At 39.4% G+C, this 20,820-nt stretch overlaps 1 pseudogene; it reads left to right on the top strand.

Moving 5' to 3' along the window:
* Positions 1 to 347: 347 nt before the first annotated feature.
* On the top strand, positions 348 to 1,015 carry LOC118837348 (annotated as a pseudogene).
* The last annotated feature ends 19,805 nt before the right edge of the window (positions 1,016 to 20,820 follow it).

The following is a 20,820-nucleotide window of genomic DNA, read 5'->3' as shown; positions in this document are numbered from 1 at the left end:
CAAGGCAATTGGGGTTAAGTGACTTGCCCAAGGTCACACAGCTAGTACCTGTTAAGTGTCTGAGGCTGCATTGGAACTCACGTCCTCCCACTCCAAGGTTTTGCTCTATTCACTGCGCCATCTAGCTGCCCCCAGCAGGTACTTTGTACACGGTGGAGGCTGAGGAGAAGCACAGCACAGTCTTTCCCACTTGTGTTTTGGCAAAAATAAATAAATAAATGAATGAATGAATGAATGAATAAATAAAATGCAAATTCCGCTTTGAAGACATTGTATCCCCAGAGCTGTTGGCACCGCAGCCTGGGATCTGGGGCCCTCCCTCACAAAAGCGTGACTCCCTCTCTGCCATGAACAGCCTATCCATCGGCGAACTCTGCTGCCTCTTCTGCTGCCCACCCCGCCATAGCCGAATCGCAGCCAAATTGACCTTGCTGCCTCTACAGCCTACCTACTCCCTTGTGGCCGCGCCTGAGCTGGGTTCCAGGGGAGGGTTCTCCACCTTGGGGCTGGGTTCTGGGGGGCCCTGGGCCTCTGGAAATGGCACCTGACCGAGCGAGCCAGCTTCCAGTATACACAGCATTATCTAGACAGGAGTGAGGTCTTTACCAAGAGCAGTCGGGGAAACCGCATTTCCTGTATGTAGGTCCTCTGTGTGCCAAGGGCCAGCTTCACAGTTCTATTCTCCCATGGCAATGCAGTGGACCTGGGCCAGATGAACAGCTTCTACACTGGTCTGGGCACTGGTATCAACTGCAACATCTTCTCTTATGACTACTGAGGCTATGGGGTGGGCTCAGGAAAACCCTCGGAGAAGAATCTCTATGCTGACATCCACGGTGCTTGGAGGGCCCTTCTGACCAGGTATGGCATCAGTCTAGAGGACATCATCTTGTATGGACAGCGCATCAGAACAGTGCCCACCGTGGGCCTGGCCTCGAGCTCTGAGTGTGCTGCTGTGGTGCTGGCTAATAGAACGGTTGATCAATGGAATAGATTACACAATATGCAGAAATAAATTATCACAATTACCTAGTGTTTGATAAATCCAAAGATCCACAAAGATCTTGTGGGTCAAGAAACCATTATTTGACAAAAACACCTTGCCATTTTATGTGAAATAATTTACCCCATTCTATCTCTCTCTTTCTACTTCTCCCAATAAATCCATCTCTCACCCCGCAATTTAATTTTTGTAGATATCATCCCCTCATATTCAACTCACCCTGTGCCCTTTGTGTGTGTGTGTGTATACATATGTGTGTGTATATATATATATATATACACACATATGTATACACACACACATACATACACGCACACACACACACACACACGTGTGTGTGTTTCAAAAATCCAGCTAGCAGCTTCTGTGGGGGTGTAAGATCCACCAACAACTAGAACCCAGAAAGTTGCCGACACAGGTCCTTTTGATCTGCTTTACTTAAGGAAAGCAATGTTAAGGAGTTAACAATCTTACTTTAATCCAGCATACAAATATCATTTGCTTAGTTCAGGGGATAAAACCAGGACCCTGAATTACAGACCAAATACAATTCAACATCTGGGTGTACATCTGGGGAGCTCATTATAATGGCTGGCCTCGAGTCATTTGCCACTCCTGCTGTGGCTCAGAGCTCTGAGTGAGAACACTAGCCTCTATGCTTATATATCCTGTTCAGGGCCCCTGAAGGGCCCCAACTTCACCCAGGCTGGGAATGGTAAAGTTCCCCACCCCCAGTATCACATCAGATACAAATCAATGGCTCCCAATTGTCTCAGTGCTAAGAAATACAAAAACAACCCACTTTATCTGCCCTGTTCAAACAAAGGCCAGGATCATTAAAGGTCAACAGCAAAAAATCCCACCTTAATTACTATTACATTATCCACTCCTTTCCAGGATCTATGGACTAACAATATCTAAACTAAATGGCCATAGATCCTGGAACAAAATAGAAACATTATACATGGCAATCACATTCAGGGAAATACAACAAAACATATCATTCACAGCAAAGCAAAACATAGCATTCAGTGCCATTCCCAAATACTTGTTTGCAATTCAAACGTCCACCCCTAGGTCCCAGCAAGTTAATCTCTTTAAGCAGTATAGAATGTCCAAATAGCAGTTGCAGGCTTCCTGCTGCAACCCTCAGGTATCAGCATGCTTTAGTCAGCAAAGTCCCAACACGAAGTTCAAATTGAGTTCCCTTGGGGATGTGTCCTTCTCCTGACACTGCTCCAGCACCCTGCTTCATTCATTATTTCTTATAGCACAACACTATTCCATTTCTTTCATATACAAGAAAATGTTTTTAAAATGAATGTTAAAATTGTCTTCGCATGTAATTGGAAAAATAAAATACTATTAAAATAACATTATTAGTTCATTTTGTCCTCGCATCAACCTTAGGAAACATGGATCATTGCCATCCTCTTTTTGTAGATGATGAACTTGAGACAGACTGTGGTTAGGTGACTTGCCCAGTGTCACACAGATCGTAATTATCTGAGTCTTGTTTTGAAGTTAGATTTTCCTGACATCACACCTAATCCTCTAGCCATTACACCACTTATCTTGTATAAATATCTTTTACACAGATGAGTGAATACAAAATATTTTGGGGAGGATAGAAGGCAAGTAATGCCTCGTGTGGGAAGACACATTTAGCAGAACTTTGAAGAAAACTAGAAATTCCAAGAGATCAAAGTCAAAAAGGAGAGATTTCTAGGTATACTGAAAGATTATGTAAGGGCACAGAATTGGGAGATGGGATGTTATGTGGAGAACTATTAGCAGGCAGATTTGGCCAAAATCATCATCACCAGTAACAGCAACGGTGACAATGACAATGACAAAAAAAAAAAACAAATACAGACAGCAAAAAAAGCCTGTGAGTATGGATTGGGGGACAATTTTAAAAACTAAAAAAACCATGGAAATAGTTTGTTTTTTTTTCCTGTTTCTAGAAGTATAGATCTTAATCCTGTATATCTGTCTTTTTTTCTTTAGTTCATTATTGGGCAAATGTTATCATATAAAGATTATTTGATATGATATTCACTGTGTTTTTTGTTTTAAAAATGTCTAATTAAAATTCTCCTGCCCCTTAGATTGAGTGTCCTTCTGTACCAACAATGTTACTAGTAGCTGCTGTGGGGCGTAACCCCAACAGCACCAGCAGACAGGAGGGCTGCTAGCACAGGTTCTTTGATCTACTTTTCTAAGGAAAACAACTTTAAGGGGTTAACAATCTTACTTTATTTAAACATACACATACCATTCACTTAGTTCAAGGGGAAGAGCCAGCACCCTGAATTTCAGAGAGAATACAAACAGAAATTACAAGCAGAAATTAAATATAATGGAGCAAATAACACTAACCAGTCTATCCATGGCAATACGTACATAGTTACCAGAGAGAGAAGGAACAACATCTGGGTTTTTCAAAGCTAGGAGGCTCTGTGACAGCTCTCCAGAGTCTCATCTGGTCAAATCACAGGACACTTCCAGCAAGTAAGAGCCCCCAAGCAAAATGGTAACCTCAGAGTACATATACCCTGTTGAGGGCCCTGGGGGCTCAGAGCCTACTTAGCAGAAAGGGTGTGTGAAAGATCCTTAATCACTAACACCAGATCATATACATTGTTTCCAATCAATGACTCTTGATTCAAACAAAGATAAGACTCAAAGACGCTGGGTTGCCTCAGTGCTGAGAAGCACTCCAAGAAAACAAAAGGTCCTCCTTTACTTGCAATTACCTTTGCAAGGCAAGACTCCTCAAAGGTACTTGATTACCTCAGTACTGAGAAGCACTTCAAAACAAAAGTCAAAAGGTCCCCCTTTACCTGCCCAATTCAAACAAAAGCAAGACTCATTAAAGGCACTTGATTGCCTTAGCATTCCAAAAGGGAAAACAGGAAAAAAATCCCACCGTGCTTAACATTATACCTCCTCCACAAATGTACTATAATACAATAGAAAATCAAAATAAATTGACCTATATATGCTATATTAAGAAAGATGAAGGAACGATTAATATAGATAAAATGCATGGGTGATTATTATGAAAAATTCATTTTTCCCATCCAAATGAATTTAAATCACTGCATGTCCTGTTATATTGGAAAAAACATTCCAATATAGAGTAGAATAAAGATTGAGAAGGGTATAAAATGGCTTTGACGTATTAGGAATGAAACAGCAGACATGGAATTGGCCTTAACGCAAAGTGAGCATTCCTCCCCAGGTATTTCAGCAGGCCAGCAATTAGAGGCCTTTGTTACCACTTCTGAGGTAAAAATCAAAATCATATCAAGACTTGTGAAGATTAGCTCCCAAAGGGACCTGAGTGCCCACAGTGCAGCTGCTGTGAATTTCAGTACCCATCCGTTCACAAGCAGGGTGCTATGTTAGACAGCTCTATTTTTGAAGCCAGCCTCTTCTCTGCAGCTGCTGAAAGTGCCTGCCCTCACTCACCAAAGTCAAAATTTGTCTCGTTGCAGTTTTGTTCTTGCCCATTCCCCACAGTTTGACTCTAATTGTCTCAACCTCCACTACAGTAGAATTGTAGGTCTTCAGGATCAACCGGAGTGTTTATGTCAGACTAAGAGCAGGTTCCACAGATAAGCTGGTAGGATAGGAGCAGACATCTTTATGAGACTGAACTGTAACTGGAAGGCTAGGGTTTCTCTAGACATCCTGACAATGTGCTATCTAATCAAAATCAGGCTCCCCTTGAGAAAGAAGAGGTATTAAGAGTCCTATAACAAATCTATCCACCCAGTCTAGCTATTCGCTGGCTGTGTGACATGTGGCAAGGCATTTATTAATTACTCCAAACCTCCAGTGCACCATTTGTAAAATGGAGATTAGACAGGTGATCTCTAGTGTTTTCCAGCTTTATAATTTTATATGTCTCTCAAGCTCCATAACTTTTTATGTTGTTGATTATAACAACAAAGCAAATTAAACTTTCCTTTAAGAAGATGAAGAAATAATAGTTTTCCCAATCTGGTTATAGAGAAGATACAAAATTTGATAAAATAAAATAAATGCCTTCATCTAAAAGAATAATTGTAGTAACTACTATCATTATATGAAAATCATGAATATTACTAATATTCAGTGTCATAGTCAACAAATGAAAAAAAAAACCCAACAGTAATCCTATCCTATTCAACATCCTTTGTTGTCATTCATACAATAGGCAGGCAACAATCATTTATTAAATACCTAAGTGCCAATCACCATTCAAAATAATAAGGATACAAATACATAATGAAAAAAGAGAGTCTCCACCCTCATGTTACTCAAATCCTAATGGGGAAAGACATTTCATAAAAGAAAGATGAAAAGGGGACTTGTGTAAAGAATCCACTGTGGGGCATGGTGGTAAAGTCCAGGGAGTCACAGGCAGAGACAGAAGAATGAAGAACGGATGACCTGGACCTCTCCCCAAAATAGAGGCTCTGGGAGAGGTCCTCCGTGGGAAAAAATGTTCCGGGGCAAAAATAACTTTACAATTTCTCAAAGGCAATGCATCACATCCACTCATTTTGTTCAATTATTCCAGCTTCATGTCTATTTGTGATATGTACACAAGATATAGATGTGTGCATGTATGCATTCATACACATATGCATGTGTATTTGTATGTATACACATCTATGAATGTATATATATACTATATGTACCTGTGTGAATATACCTGCCTATATAAACAGGGTTAGATGTCTGTGTGTTTGTCTGTATGCATGTACACATAGTTAGATGCATTCCATGATTTTCCATCCACATATAAATCACAGAGTAGAAAATAGTTGTTCCGTGTCCACTTGTTTTTTCCAAATAAATCAAAATGTTTTGGAAATCTTAGGAGATGCTGCAATATTCCAGGACTTGATGCATTCAGCACAGTGTCCTCTATAAAAGAAATCATCTAGAAAATGTCATCATTTGTAGCCAATCCCCTCCTAATTTTGACTCAGCACTCAAGAACTTTCACGATGATGACAAACAACTTTGGTAAGCACATGCCCACCTGTATTTTCTTCACCTGAGATTAATCATCAGTGGTCAAACAAGCTTATCTCTGTTGTTATAGCATACCTTTGAAGGAATATAGCATAATTTTGACATACTCATTGGAAAAGCTTTTTTGGAGGGAGTTTTTAAGGTGACATTTTGTTCTTGTAAATTAGCTAATGTAGGTAGGCAGTATAGTAGAAAGTGCTGTACCTAGATTCAGAAAGAACTGAATTCATGTCATGCCTTAGAGTCTAAGGCTTAGATACTTACTAGGTGTCTAGTACCTAGGCAAGTCACTCTGTTTAGGTTTTTTTTTTCAGTGTCCTCTTTGTAAAATGAGGAAACTAATAACACCTTCCCCCACGCCTCCCCAGGTTGTTGTGAAGATCAAATAAGTTGGTTGTTGTCTTTCATTCTTGAAGATGACCAAAATGACATTACTATGTTGGAGTCAAGATATAGTGTATCCCGTTGTGGCAGATCAAAATAATATGAGCTCAGAAGGCTCTACACCAATTCAGGCACAAGTAGTCCATATGAACATCTGGAGAAGAAATGTATATAAATTTATGTATCTCACATTTGCTTTTTGCTTTGCTCATAAAACACTGTGCCTTCTTTGATGCAGGTACACCATCTTGGGTGGTCCTTTGCCAGTGTCTCCCAGGTGAGATAATTAATTCCACAGTTCCTCAAAGAGACCTTCAGAGTATCTTTGTACCACTTCATCTGACTACCATGTGGGCCTCATATGTGCGAGTTTTTAGGCAAACATACATTTGGCATTCAAACAATGTGGTCAACCCACCAGAGTTTGAATGCTTGGCAATTAAGCTCTGGAAATCACCTCAATGTCTGATATCTCCTCTTGCCAGGTGATCTTCAGAATCTTCTTAAGACAATTCAAATGGAAACGATTCAGTTTCCTGGCATGATGCTGGTATATTGTCCAGGTTTCACAGGTATACAGTAATAAGGTCAGCACAACAGCTCTGTAGAAGCTTCAGTTTGTTAGGCACTCTAATAACTCTTCTCTCCCATACTTTCATTTAGAGCCTCCCAAACACTGAGCTAACTCTGGCAATGCATGCATCAACCAGGGATTGATTTCCACCCAGGGGACATATTGACATTCCTGGAAAGTATATTGGCAAGGTTGTTATGCCCTACCGCTCCCCTTTCAGTTTCTCCATCTTGCCCCAGATTACTCTACTGCTCGTACTCCCATCTCCATGGACCCCACTGTTTGTGTCCCCATCTCCACAGAAATGATCCTGCCTCAGATTGTCCCACTGTTTGTGTTCCCATCTCCACGGAAATCTAATTGTGTTCTTTTCCTTTAAATATTCTTTCTCTCCCTTTGCTCAGGGCTGTTCGATTTGAGTAATTACTCCGAACAGTCGTGCGCTTCAATAAATCCACATCTAAATTTATATCCGGGTCTCGCTCGCTTTTTTTCAGCACAACTAATTCAAAGCATTCAAAACTTCTCCATTTGCTGTAACCAATGATGGCATGTATGGATGTCTGGTGGAGGCCCTGTGTTTTCTTGTTGTTAATTGTCAGGCCAAAATTGGCAAAAACAGCAGAGAATGATTTCACGCTTTGTTGCTTTGAAGCTTCACAGGCTTCACTAAGTGCACAATTATCTGTGAACAAAAAATCATGCACCAACTTCCCTTCCACTTTAGTTTTGGTCTGTACCCTTTTTCGTGTTAACTAATTTACCATCACAGCAGTAGCTGACCTTGGTGCCTTTTTCATCTTCGTTGAAGGCATCTAACAGTATGACTGACAACATCATGTTAAAAAAGCACGAGAGCAAGCACACAGTCTTGTTTCACTCCATTGGTGATTGGGAAAGTATGAAAGCATCGTCCATTATCCAGAGCCCAAGCAAGGATACTGTCATGAAACTGATGCACAATACAGATACCCAAATTTGGTCATAATTTTCCACAAGCTCTCATGGCTGACAGTAACAAAGACCTTGGTCATATCAATGAATGTTATGTACAGATCTTTGTTCTACTCCTGGCATTTCTTCTGGATTTGTTGGGCAGCAAGCTCCATATCAAGTATTTCTTGCCTTTTTCTTAAGCCACACTGGCTCTCAGGTAGATGACCATCTTGGCAGTGCTCCCACTTTCTTCAGCTCTCTCACAGAGCCTTGGGCAAAATTGAGGCTGAAGGTAAGGTTACCCACTTTATCACGGCTATGTTCTCTTGTTTTAATTAATTGCTGTGGCCCTACATGCCCCTTGACCCATCAGGTCATGGGCATCAAGGATCTGTTGTTTGAACACTCCTTCCTTACACTCTCCTCTGGCCCTGCCCCCTTGTTGGGAAGGGACCTGATGGTGAAATTGGGAAGCCAGTTTTCTCTTGTTAAACCTCATAACTCACTTTTCCCTCCGTTTAGCAGACCTCCCCATGTTTCCTCAGAGGTGTGGGAGAGGGTTGAGCCAATTATTTGGGATCAGGGAATTCCTGGGAAAGCTACGTATACCACTCCAACCATAGTTCCCCTCCATGGCCTTCAATATCCAATTAAGCCCAAGGCTTGGGAGGGACTGCAACCATTAATTGCCAATCAAGGCCCTGACTCACTCCCTCTAGAGTGGGGCCCTGACCCAGCACAAGCTTTTGAGACTTTGAAAACCAAACTGGCCACCACTCCAGCATTAGCTTTACCTAATCTAGAAAAACCTTTCACTCACTATGCTGATGAAAGGAGAGGACAGGCTTTGGAAATCCAAACCCAGTCCTTAGGACCTGACCCCAAGCCAGTTGTCTGTTTTTCAAAACAATTAGACTCCATGGCTGCTACAGGCACTCTAATTGAGGAAGCTTCTAAACCTCTACTTAGAAGCTCTGGCTCCCCATCGAGTTCAGAGCAGCCTACAAGCAGAGGGCCACCAGTGGGTAGCTAACCACAGGCTCACCAAATATCAATCCTTGCTCTTAGATACCCCTGACCTAATTTAGCTGTGCTACACACTCCTGAACCCCAAAGCAGTGTGGTGCACAGAACAAGTGATTAGGGGAGCTAGGTACGAAATAGTCATCTTTAATAACCTCCAGGGAAATTGTCCTTTCTGTATACTCCTATACTGTCTGTTTGGTTGTTTGCTTAACCTCCTTGCCAGGTTTGTCTCCTCCAGGCTCCAAGCCATCAACTTCCAGATGATTACTCAGACTATATACCCCTTGAACTGGACCCATCAAGACAGAGACAGCTTTACGCACCTTGACAGCAGGAAGCAGTTTCAGAAGCTGAGACTTTTGTCGCTGACCCCAAAAGAATTTGGGTCCTATTTGTGTGAGGGGGGAATTATGAGGGCACAGTCTCTGGGAACCCCCTTGAACCTGGAGTACATTCTCTGGGAACTCCCTTGAACTCTCCTTGAATGTTCCTACTAGATCTGGCCTTCCCCTAAGGCCATAAGCCTTACATTATCATTAGGCACAAATCTTCATCTAGCCTAGCCCTCTATTGTCCAGCTGCTTCCCACCCTTCATTGTCATCAAAATATCTATACCCTAGCTCAGTTACCTTGCCTCTCTCATTGTCTGTCATCTCCAGGTAGCCTTCAGATATTTCCCCACCCTGGAGTCTGAACTCATCCTGGTCGCATCGGGCTCCTCCTTAGACTCCTCCTTAAGATCCTCCCTAAACCCCTCCTCTAGTTACCCCAGGACACCCCTCAATACCTTCTACAATCTTTATGTATATAATCTCCATCTTGCCTCCATGAAGGTGCTTGGATTCGGTCTAGCTCAGTAGATTGAATCTGGTCCGCTTGTGAAAACAGGAGTCACAAAGGGTGGGATTTCTTAAGACAACCCATTATGGTGAATCCCTGATGTCTTTTCCCTTGGCTAAAAAAAAAAAATATTGAGTGTGTATGTTATTCCCTCCTCAGGTCAAATCCCATGAGAGCAAGATTCACTCATTCCCCCTGCTTTTTCTTGCCACTTTCATGCAAGATAATTTACCCCATTCTATCTCTCCAGTTCTCCCTCTCTCAATATATTCCTCTCTCATCCCTTAATTTGATTTTTTTTAGATATCATCCCTTCATATTCGATTCACCCTGTGCCCTCTGTCTACATATATATATATATATGTATATATAATATATATGTATATATATAATATATATGTATATATATACATATACACACGCGCGCACACACACACACACACACACACACACACATATATATATATATATATATATATATATTCCCTTCAGCTACCCTAATACTGAGTTCTCATGAATTATACACATCATCTTTCCATGTAGGAATGTAAACAAAACAGTTCAACTTTACTAAGTCCCTTATGATTTCTCTTTTTTGTTTACCTTCTCATGCTTCTCTTGATTCTTGTGTTTGAAAGTCAAATTTTCCATTCAGCTCTGGTCTTTTTACTGAGAAAGCTTCAAAGTCCTCTATTTGATTGAAAATCTATATTTTGCCTTGGAGCATCACACTCAGTTTTGCTGGGTAGGTGATTCTTGGTTTTAATCCTAACTCCATTGACCTCCAGAATATCATATCCCAAGCCCTTCAATCCCTTAATGTAGAAGCTGCTAGATCTTGTATTATTCTGATTGTGTTTCCACAACGCTCAAATTGTTTCTTTCTGGCTGCTTGCAGTATTTTCTCCTTGATCTGGGAGCTCTGGAATTTGGCAACAATATTCCTAGGAGATTTCTTTTTGGGATCTTTTTCAGGAGGTGATTGGTGGAACCTTTCAATTTCTATTTTGTCCTCTGGCTCTAGAATATCAGGGCAGTTCTCCTTGATAATTTCTTAAAAGATGATACCTAGGCTCTTTTTTTTCATGGCTTTCAGTCAGTCCAATAATTTTTAAATTATCTCTCCTGGATCTATTTTCCAGGTCAGTGGTTTTTCCAATGAGAAATTTCACATTGTCTTCCATTTTTCATTCCTTTGGTTCTGTTTTATAATATCCTGATTTCTCATAAAGTCACTAGCTTCCACTTGCTCCAATCTAATTTTTAAAGTAGTATTTTCTTCAGTGGTCTTTTGGACCTCCTTTTCCATTTGGCTAATTCTGCTTTTTAAGGCATCCTCATTGCTTTTTGGAGCTCTTTTGCCATTTGAGTTAGTCTATTTTATAAGGTGTCATTTTCTTCAGTATTTTTCTCAGTATTTTTTTGGGTCTCCTTTAGCAAGTCATTGACTTGTTTTTCATGGTTTTCTCGCATCATTCTCATTTCTCTTCCCAATTTTTCCTCTACTTCTGTAACTTGCTTTTCCAATTCCTTTTTGAGCTCTTCCATGGCCTGGGACCAGTTCATATTCTTCTTGGAGGATTTTGATGCAGGCTCTTTGCCTTTGTTGACTTCTTCTTGATGTATTTTTGGTCTTCTTTGTCACCAAAGAAAGATTCCAAAGTCTGAGTCTGAATCTGAGTCTGTTTTCATTGCCTGGCCATGTTCCCAGCCAACTTACTTGACCCTTGAGTTTTTGTCAGAGTATGACTGCTTGTAGAATATAGAGTACTTTGTCCCAAGCTTGGGGGCCTGTGCTGTTGTTTTCAGAGCTATTTCTACACAGCAAGCTCTGTCACACCAGAGCTCCTCCTCCCCCAACCAGACTCAGACCTAAGCTGGCTCTGCACTCCTGCTCAGATCTGCCACTTAATTCCTCCCACCAGGTGGACCTGGGGCCAGAAGCAACTGCAACTGTAGCTCTGCAAGCAGCCTCAGGGCTGCACCACCTCTGCTGCCCCTGGGGCAGTGGCTGAACAATGAACTCCTTTCACTCAGTCCCAGTAGCTTTTCCCACTAACCTTCTCTGTTGTCTTTGATGTTTGTGGGTTGAGAAGTCTGGTAACTGCCACAGCTCACTGATTCAGGGCACTAGGGTCTTTTCTGCCTGGCTCCCAGTCTGGTTGGTCTAGGTGTGGCTTATGGCTTACGCTGGGCTCTGCTCCCAGCATGGTGCAATAGACCTTACCTGGGACCATCCAGGCTGTCCTGGGCTGGAGCCCTGCTTCCCTCTGGTATTTCGTGGGTTCTGTGGTTCTAGAATTTGTTCAGAGCCATTTTTATGGGTGTTTGGAGGGACCTGGTGGGGAGCTCAGGCAAGTCCCGGCTTTCTAGCCACCATCTTATCTCCAACCCCAAGAATCCTGTACCTTTCTAAGTTTTATTTCTACTTTGTTTTTGATGTAGTTAAATACTGCTTTTGTAGAGACAGATAAACTGTCTTGCTGGTAAGCCTTATGAAGTTCAAGCTTCTGAATTTCCCTGTTATTTTCTGTTAAAGCATTCTTGATGTTTGCGAGTGTTCTGGCCTGTAGGAGTGAATGTAGTGCTGCAAACCAGATCTCTGAAAGCTGCCCAATCCTTTATTGATCTACTGTTGTCAACCATGTGCTGGCTTAGCTTTCCCTTCAAGTTAGCAATGAACTGTTCCCACTTGGACAAGCAACCTAATGTGTAGACAATAAGTCTTCTCCTATTCATTTTGTCTTGGGACTGCAGCTTTTGGCTAATGGGAATATTTAGCTTGGAGAGGACAAGTCTATGATCAGTTCAGCACCGTGTGACACACATGGCCTTCGTCATCCTCACATCCTTTCTGTCTCTTTTTCTTATGATGATATAATCTATTAAATGCCAGTGTTTGTTTCAAGGGTGCATACATAAAGTTTTACTGCGTTTAGGTAAATGGAAGACTGTCATTGATGAGAAGGTAATGAAACACACAAGTAAGTCTTCAGTAGTAAGTGACCATTGCTGCAGCTGTTTCTGACTCCATCCCTCCCAAGAACTCACTGCCATGTCTGGTAATCTGTACCTTCTCTGGCATCAAAGTCACCCAGAATCACAAGCTTTCCCTCTTTCAGCATATTTCTCCAGGTCTTCATAAAATTCTTCTTTGACTTCATCAGGGTTCATCATGGTATAAGCAAAGACATTGATGATGGTGAGTGGCCCTTTCCTGCAAATGTCAATTATATTGCCATGAGCCTGTCATTCACTCCCTTTGGCAGACATACAAGTTTGTTGACTAGAATAGTTTTGATTGAAAAATCCATGCCAAGTTTACACCACTCCCCTTCACTGTGGTGTCTTCAGAAAAAAATGTGCATCTAGCTCCAACTTCAGTAAGCTGGCCCTCGTTTACCAGACAATTTCCCCTCAGGATTGCTATTTGATAACTATTGAGTTCTCTTGCAAAAGGAGCCTTTTGGCTTTCAGGTATATAGGATTTCATGTTGTCCTTAAGTGTGCATATACTCCGTGTACTGATGGTGAAGGAAATCATCTTTATAAAAGTTCTTGTACTTTTTTTTTGTTTCAACTACAAAGTGGGATCCCCACCAGGTACACTAAGCATGCTGGGGTTGGGTGAAGCAGACAATTTTTAGGGCACCTTTTCTAGGCCCTTCATCAGACCAGGAGATGAGCAGTTCAGTCCTTTAAAAAAGCTTCTCAGACACCAATGGGGCTGGTGAATCCCATTGCTGCTTTCATTGAGAAGGCAACCCTATGGTCTGGGCACCTATGTGCAAGGTTGTCAGTACAACTCCCAGCATATCCATGCTTGCTGCTTCTTCACTTGCCTGTCACCACAAGCCTTTAAGATTGGTAAAAATAGTAAAATGGTATAGATGATTTCTTTTGATTCACACATAAATTGGATTTAAGTAAGGCAGAATTGCATGAAGTAATTGGCCTCACTCTCTCTTCTAGAGTCATCAAAGTCCAGTGGCAAGACAAGTTAAGACAAGTGGTGATGACTTGGAATGAAGTGGATGACTTTGGTATTTTTGATGTGTAACCAAGCTCTAGGTACTCCACAGTTCCTGCCTCAGTCGCTTCCATGGCCATTGGAACAGATTGTTCTCATTTACCCATTCCACCACGAGAAGTCATTAGATGCTTAGAGGGTTTGAGAGTCCTCCATTTCACTCAACTCAGTTTAGCCTGTCTGCTGAAAGGTGTGGACACTGAACATGCCATAGCTTTTTGGAGCTGCAGGTGAAAGTTGAGTGAGTCACATGGCTATCAAAGATGGAAAGCATCCCTGAAAAGGGCTCAGCACCACTCACACCTGAGGTGCTAGTCTTCCCTGAGCACACCCTACGCCGCATACATACATGCATACATACATACATATGTTATACACATTTATGCATATACATATATTATACTATTATAATTTGTATTAATATGTTGTATTAATTGAAATATATGTGTATATATAAAAACTTTGAAAACCTTATAGCACTATGTTAATGTTTACTATTAAATACTTCCCAGTGAGCATAGTGAAATCTATTTTTTTATATATCAGACAATTTTATAATGGTAAAGATATGGTCTCCTATGGAATATTTCTTTTGAAATTTATTTATTTATTTATTGCAATCTCTTGTTATCACCAAGAATTACCTTAATATGTGCCTAATTTATTCTATGTAAATGTGAAAGTGGATAAATGGATCCATAGTTGTTTTAGCATTCCCTTGGTTTCTCATTTTTTTAGCTTTTTATTTTCAGTTCCCATTTTTCCCCATGACAATTTGCCCTCTTTCAGATATCTTGATAATTAATGCCTCAATGCCCTCCAAACTGTTTTACCTAAAGTAGGGATCTGCTCTTCATATCCTTGGTTCAGTTGAAATTCTTCTCTTTGTTGTCTATAGTACTATTTCTATTTCGTTTTTTTAAGGTAAGACTGTGATATTGTGTGCCAAATATGGTTTCTCCTCTGTCCTTGACAGTTTGAGAGATCTTTACAAAAATCCCTTCATTATTTATTGATCTTTGTTTTTCAGCATCCTTTCTAATTTCATCCTTTAACATTTTCAGGATGCCTACTGATTTCACACATTTGCCAAGCTTTCTTTAAGCTGCCGTCGTCGTTTTCCTTCCACAGCTTGCTGCTATTATATGGTATGACATGTTCATAAGTTTCCACTATCCTTTTACGTGCAATTTTGTCATTCCAACCCCCTGTTGCCCTTAGCTGGCCTTTCTTTCCTCTTGGCAAGTCAGTCAAGTATTTTCTGACTAAATCGGTTTGTAGCCAATTTGGGTTTTTTGACAATTGATTTATATCGATTAAACATCTGCATAAAAATTTTGTTTTGTCATTTTTACTCCCACCTCTGGCTTTTTTGGCAATAAAAAGCAATAATAAAAATAATATCTAATTTTTAAATATGTGCCAGAGGCTCTGTAAAGCTCTTTACAATTAATACATCATTTCATCCTCACAATAAGGTGAAGTAGGTGTTACTATTGTTGTCATTTTATTACTAAGGGAAATAAAGTAAGCAAAGGTTAAAGTACTTGACTAGGGTGACACACCTAATTGGTATCTAAGCCTGGATTTGGAGTAGATCATCCTGACACCAGGCCCAGCACTCTATGAGCTCTGAAATTAAAACAAATACTAAATATCTCCTGAAATGATTTCTCTTATTGCATTTGTTATCATAATAAAACCAACTCCTTTGCTTACCTTTTCATGGTGAACCTGTGACCCAGGTTTCCATACTTTTGCCCTCTGCTTTCATTATACCATGAATATTGAGTTTCAATTGACGTTTCATCCATACGTACCCACTGATCATTGAACATTTAATTCACATTTAAAGCACTATCAGTGAGGTCAATGTTTATAGACAGTCTAGTATATGCCTTACTGTGAAATAGTGCAATTGGGAGGAATGATCTTTTCCTGGGTTAGGGGAGCGGGAGGAGGGAAAGAGAATCACAGACAGGCATCACATATAGTTATTTAGAGGAAGGTTCTTTTTAATACACTTTAGAAATAAAGTTTTAGGAAGACATGGCTTCATTCCTTCCTTCAACCATAGTTTAATGATCATTGCAGTTTCAAAAAGAGTTGTTTGAATTTAAATCTGCCCTCAAATGCTGATTGTTTGAATGGCAGTTAATCTCTGTCTGCCTCAGTTTCCTACTCTTTCAAATGGAGGTTACAATAGAACCTATCTCCCAGCATTGTTATGAGGATAAAATGAGGTGATATTAATAAAGTACTTTGCAAACCTTAAAGCACTGTATAAATGCTAGCAATTATTATCGCTCTGACTTTCCTCACCAAGTGTCATATTTTTCTTTTTCTGGAATCCATCTTTGATAGTGTCTAAATCAACATTGTGACAAAATAAAATGATATATGAATATGCTTATATGTGAATGTATATGCATTCATAATCATTATGAGATAACACAGGACCATTATAATATATATATATAATATACATATATAATATATATTATAATATATAATAATAACAGTGGACTATCCAGAATGAGGTTTTCTCACAGTATAGGACTCTAAGAAAGTTTCTTACACTCCAAAGCTTTTGTTCTTTGAAAGATTTTGCTAAAAAATTTTGAGATCAATCAGTCAAGTGTCAAAGTCTTTTTGAGAAACTGCATCTGAGAGGGTCACAGATGGCTGAATGCTCTCCATTACAGGAGTGTTGCCTTTACAATCAAAAGAAACACTTTAACTGAGACGAATGAAGTGATGCTTCTGTCAAAATTAAATTCCTGAACAAAGGAGCTGTTTCTTTCCCCTTGGAACTAATACAGTTTAAGCAGGACAATGGCATCTACAGAGACTGACAACGGCATCTAAAGAGACTTGAGAATAATGAAGACTTTGATTTTGTATGTATGTGGAGCAAGTGAATATTTTCTTTCTCATTGATGGTGAAAATTGTATTATGACTACACGTTAAACTTCTAAAAATATTTAAGTTTTAGGCCTTTAATAATAGAGTCTGAGACTATATTCAGAGTAAGGAATAGGTAGGAGGGCAGCACCTCATGGAAATTTAAACACAGATAGGCTGGGAGGTATCTGGAGGTGGTTTTCTGATCTATGACCATTCACTGGGTCAAAAGTTGTCTGTTATCTCAGTTTTGTCAATATACTGAGAACAATTGCTATCACCATACCCACACCAGAAATATTACAGAAAAACCAACATAAATAGCAAACTTTAAGGAAAAAGAAATGTTCACTTGCCTGGCACCTTTTTTTTTTCTTTCGGATAGCTGATGTGAGAAAGCCTGGAAAGATAACATATCCTACTCGCCATCACTTGCCACACACCCCACAGAGAAGGTGACATGCTAATCCAAGGCAAGGAGTAGAGAAAACTAGCTTCTCTTAAAGAACTCAGTTAACTGTAATAGTCAGCTACTGAGCTTATTTCAATCAAACCAACAAGAATAAAGGGCAGTGGGTTAGTGAATGAGATACAAATTCCAAGAAATAAGAGACAAGGTTATTTCCAGCAAAAGAGATTATTTTCAAGTCAGTAGAAGATTTTTAAAAGTCTATGGGATAAGGGTGGGGGACAAAGCCAAGGTGGCAAAGAAAAGACAAGGAGTCACCTGACCTCTTCCAAATTCCACCTGAAACAACTTTAAATAATGCCTCAAAACAAATTGTAGAGCAGCAGAACCCACAAAAGAATGGGGTGAAACAATTTTTCCAACAAAAGACAATTTAGAAAGTTGACACAAAAGGTCTATCACATCAGGGTGAGAATGGAACACAGTCCAGCACAGGCTGTAGTAGCCATGCCACAGGAAACAAGCATCAGGCTTGGGAAGCAATTGAATCAGCAGCTGTGACAGCTGTTTTCAGAACTCTAAGCCCACAAGTGGTAAGGGAATTGGACAACTGCTCAGAAGGAGATTATAGAGGTCCATTACTGGCACTGGGTACAGGACTTTCTTGAATTATCCATACTTGGATCTGGGTTGTAGTCTTGAGTCGCAGTACCAGGGTGAGGAGAAGAACTAGTACACAAGAGCTTGTGGCTGCAGGGTAGCAGAGACTATAGTCACAGTTCTAGGGCAGAAAAGTGTGCTTATGGTTGCTCACAGACCAGAGAATAGCCCAGGAGAGTAGTAAACACACCCCTTCTTAGTACACAGCACCTTGGAAGAACAGAAAGCTTATAACTCCCCAAAACTGACTCTGAAAATAGCTACACAAAAATACGAAGCTATGAATAATGCCCCTTCTTTGCCAGAAGAAAAGCCTAACTTTAGTGTAAAGCTAAAAGTCAAGAAACAGGTTGGAAAAATCAGAAAGCAAAATAAAAAAAAAGATCCTTATGACAAAAAAGTTACTATGGTGACAGGGAAGATCAAAACAGAAACCCAGAAGAAAACAAAGCCTCAAAGAAAAATATGAATTTATCTCACCCCATCAATCAAATAAGACAAGTCAAGGAAAAAAGGGAAAATAAATGACAGTTATGCAAGAAAACCATGAAAGAAAGAATCAAGAGGTTATTAAAGGAGGCATAAAAATATTGAAGAAAATAACACTTTAAAAAACAAAATAGGCCAAAAGGCTAAAGAGGCACAAAAATCTAATAAAAAGGAAAATGCCATAAAAATAAGATTTGGGCAAATGAAAAAGAAGAGACAAAAGCTTACTGAAGAAAATAATTCCTTAAAAAGTAGAATTGGGCAAATGGAAGCTAGCAATTTAAAAAAAATATCAAGAAGCAATTAAAATTTTTTTAAAAGTGAACAAAAATAGAATAAAACGTGAAATATTTCATTAGTAAAACAACTGATCTGGAAAAATAGATCAAGGGGAGATAATATAAGAATTTTTGGACTACCTGAAAGTCATGATAAAAAAAGGGGCCTAGACATCATTTTTGAAGAAATTGTCAAGGAAAAGTACCCTGATATTCTATAACGAGAGGGTAAAATAGAAATGGAAAGAGCCCACCAATCACCCCCTGAAAGACATCCCAAAATAAAAACTTCCAGGAATATTATAGCCAAATCCTGAACTCCCAGGTCAAGGAGAAAATATTGCAAGCAGCCAGAAAGAAACAGTTCAAATACCATGGAGCCACAGGCAGGATAATAAAAAGTTCAACAGTTTCTACAAGAATCATCTACCCAGCAAAAATATGTATAGTCTTCAGGGGAAAAATGGGCATTAAATGAAACAGAGAACTTTCAAGCATTCCCAACGAAAAGAGGAGAGGTAAATAGAAAGAAAATTACTTTCAAATACAAGACTCAAGAGAAGCATAAAAATGTAAATAGAAGAGAAATTATAAGTAATTCTATAAGGTTAAACTGTTTACATTCCTACATGGGAAGATGCTTGTAACTCCTAATAATTTTATCATTATTAGGGTAGTTAGAAGAAGTATATATAGACAGAGGGTAAGGATGTGAGTTGAATATGATATGATGATCTCTTAAAAAAATTAAGGAGTGACAAAGAGGATGTGTTGGAAGAAAGGTGGGAGAGGTAGAATGAAGTAAACTATCTTACATAAAAGAGTCACAAAAGAGTATTTTCCAGCAGAAGGGAAGACATGCAGCTGGATGGGAGCCCTTGAACCTTACTTACATTGGAATTGACTCTAGCAGGAATAACCTACACCCTCGGTTGGGTGCAGAAATCTATCTTATCCTTCAGAAAAGTAGGAGAGGAAGAAGATAAGAGGAGGAGGACAGAAAGGAGGGCAAACTGGGGGAGGCAGTAGTCAAAAGCAAAACACTTTTGAGGATGTACAGGGTAAAAAGAGAGAAAGAGAATGGGACAAATAGGAGAAATAAGATGGAAGGAAATAGTAATCATAACTGAAAAAATGTATAGCAAATATCTCTGATAAAGGCCTCATTTCTCAAATATATAGAGACATGAGTCAAATTTATAAAAAAAAAAAAGAGCCATTCCCCAATTGATAAATGGTTTAAAGAAATGAATGGGAAGTTTTCAGACAAAGTAATTAAAGCTAGCTATAGCCATATAAAAATGCTTTAAATCACTATTGATTAGAGATATGAAAATTAGAACAACTTTCAGGTACCACCCTACAGCTATCAGATTGGTTAATATGACAGAAAAGGAAAATGACAACTATTGGAGGGGATGTGGGAAAATTGAAACATTAGTGTACTGTTGGTGGAGTTGTGAACTAGTCAAACCATTCCATAGAGCAGTTTGAAACTATGCCCAAAAAGCTATAAAACAATGTATACCCTTTGACCCAGCAATGTCACTACTAGGTCTGTATCGCAAAGAGATTTAAAAAAAAAAGAAAAATACATGTACGTATGAAAATATAAAGCAGCTCTTTTTGGGTTGGCAAAGAATTGGAAATTGAAGGGATACCCATCCTTTGGGGAATAACTGATGACATGTGGCATATGGTTGTGATGGAATACTGCTATGCTGTAAGAAATGATGAGCAGGTTGTTCTCAGAAAAAAACCTGGAAAGACCTGTATGAACAAAATGAAGTGAAAAGAGCCACAAGAACAGTGTACACAGTAAGAGCAATATTGCATGATGATCAGCTTTGAATGACTTTGCTGTTCTCAGCAATACAATGATCTAAGATAGTTGTGAAGAACTTAAGATGAAAAATGCTATCCATCTCCAGAGAAAGAACTTATGAAGTTTGAATTCCAATTGAAGCACACTTTTTTATGTTCTTTTTTGTTTTGTTTTTCCTTGTTTTGGTCTGTATTGTCTTTTACAATGTGACTATTCTAGGAATATGTTTTGCATGAATGCACATGTATAACCTATATCAAATTGCTTGGCTTTATTATTTATTATTCAATTAAGGGTGAAGGGAGAGATGGAGGAAGAAAATATAGAATTAAAAATTTTGAAAGATGAATGTTAAAATTATTTTACATGTAATTGGGTAAAACTAAAATAATGAAAATGTAAAAAAAAAAAAGGAAATATACCTTG

The sequence above is a fragment of the Trichosurus vulpecula genome, chromosome 2 (assembly GCF_011100635.1).
Source record: "Trichosurus vulpecula isolate mTriVul1 chromosome 2, mTriVul1.pri, whole genome shotgun sequence".
NCBI classification, from domain to species: Eukaryota; Metazoa; Chordata; class Mammalia; order Diprotodontia; family Phalangeridae; genus Trichosurus; species Trichosurus vulpecula.
Note: the sequence above shows the minus strand (reverse complement) of the source record. Positions and strands in the feature narration are given on the sequence as shown.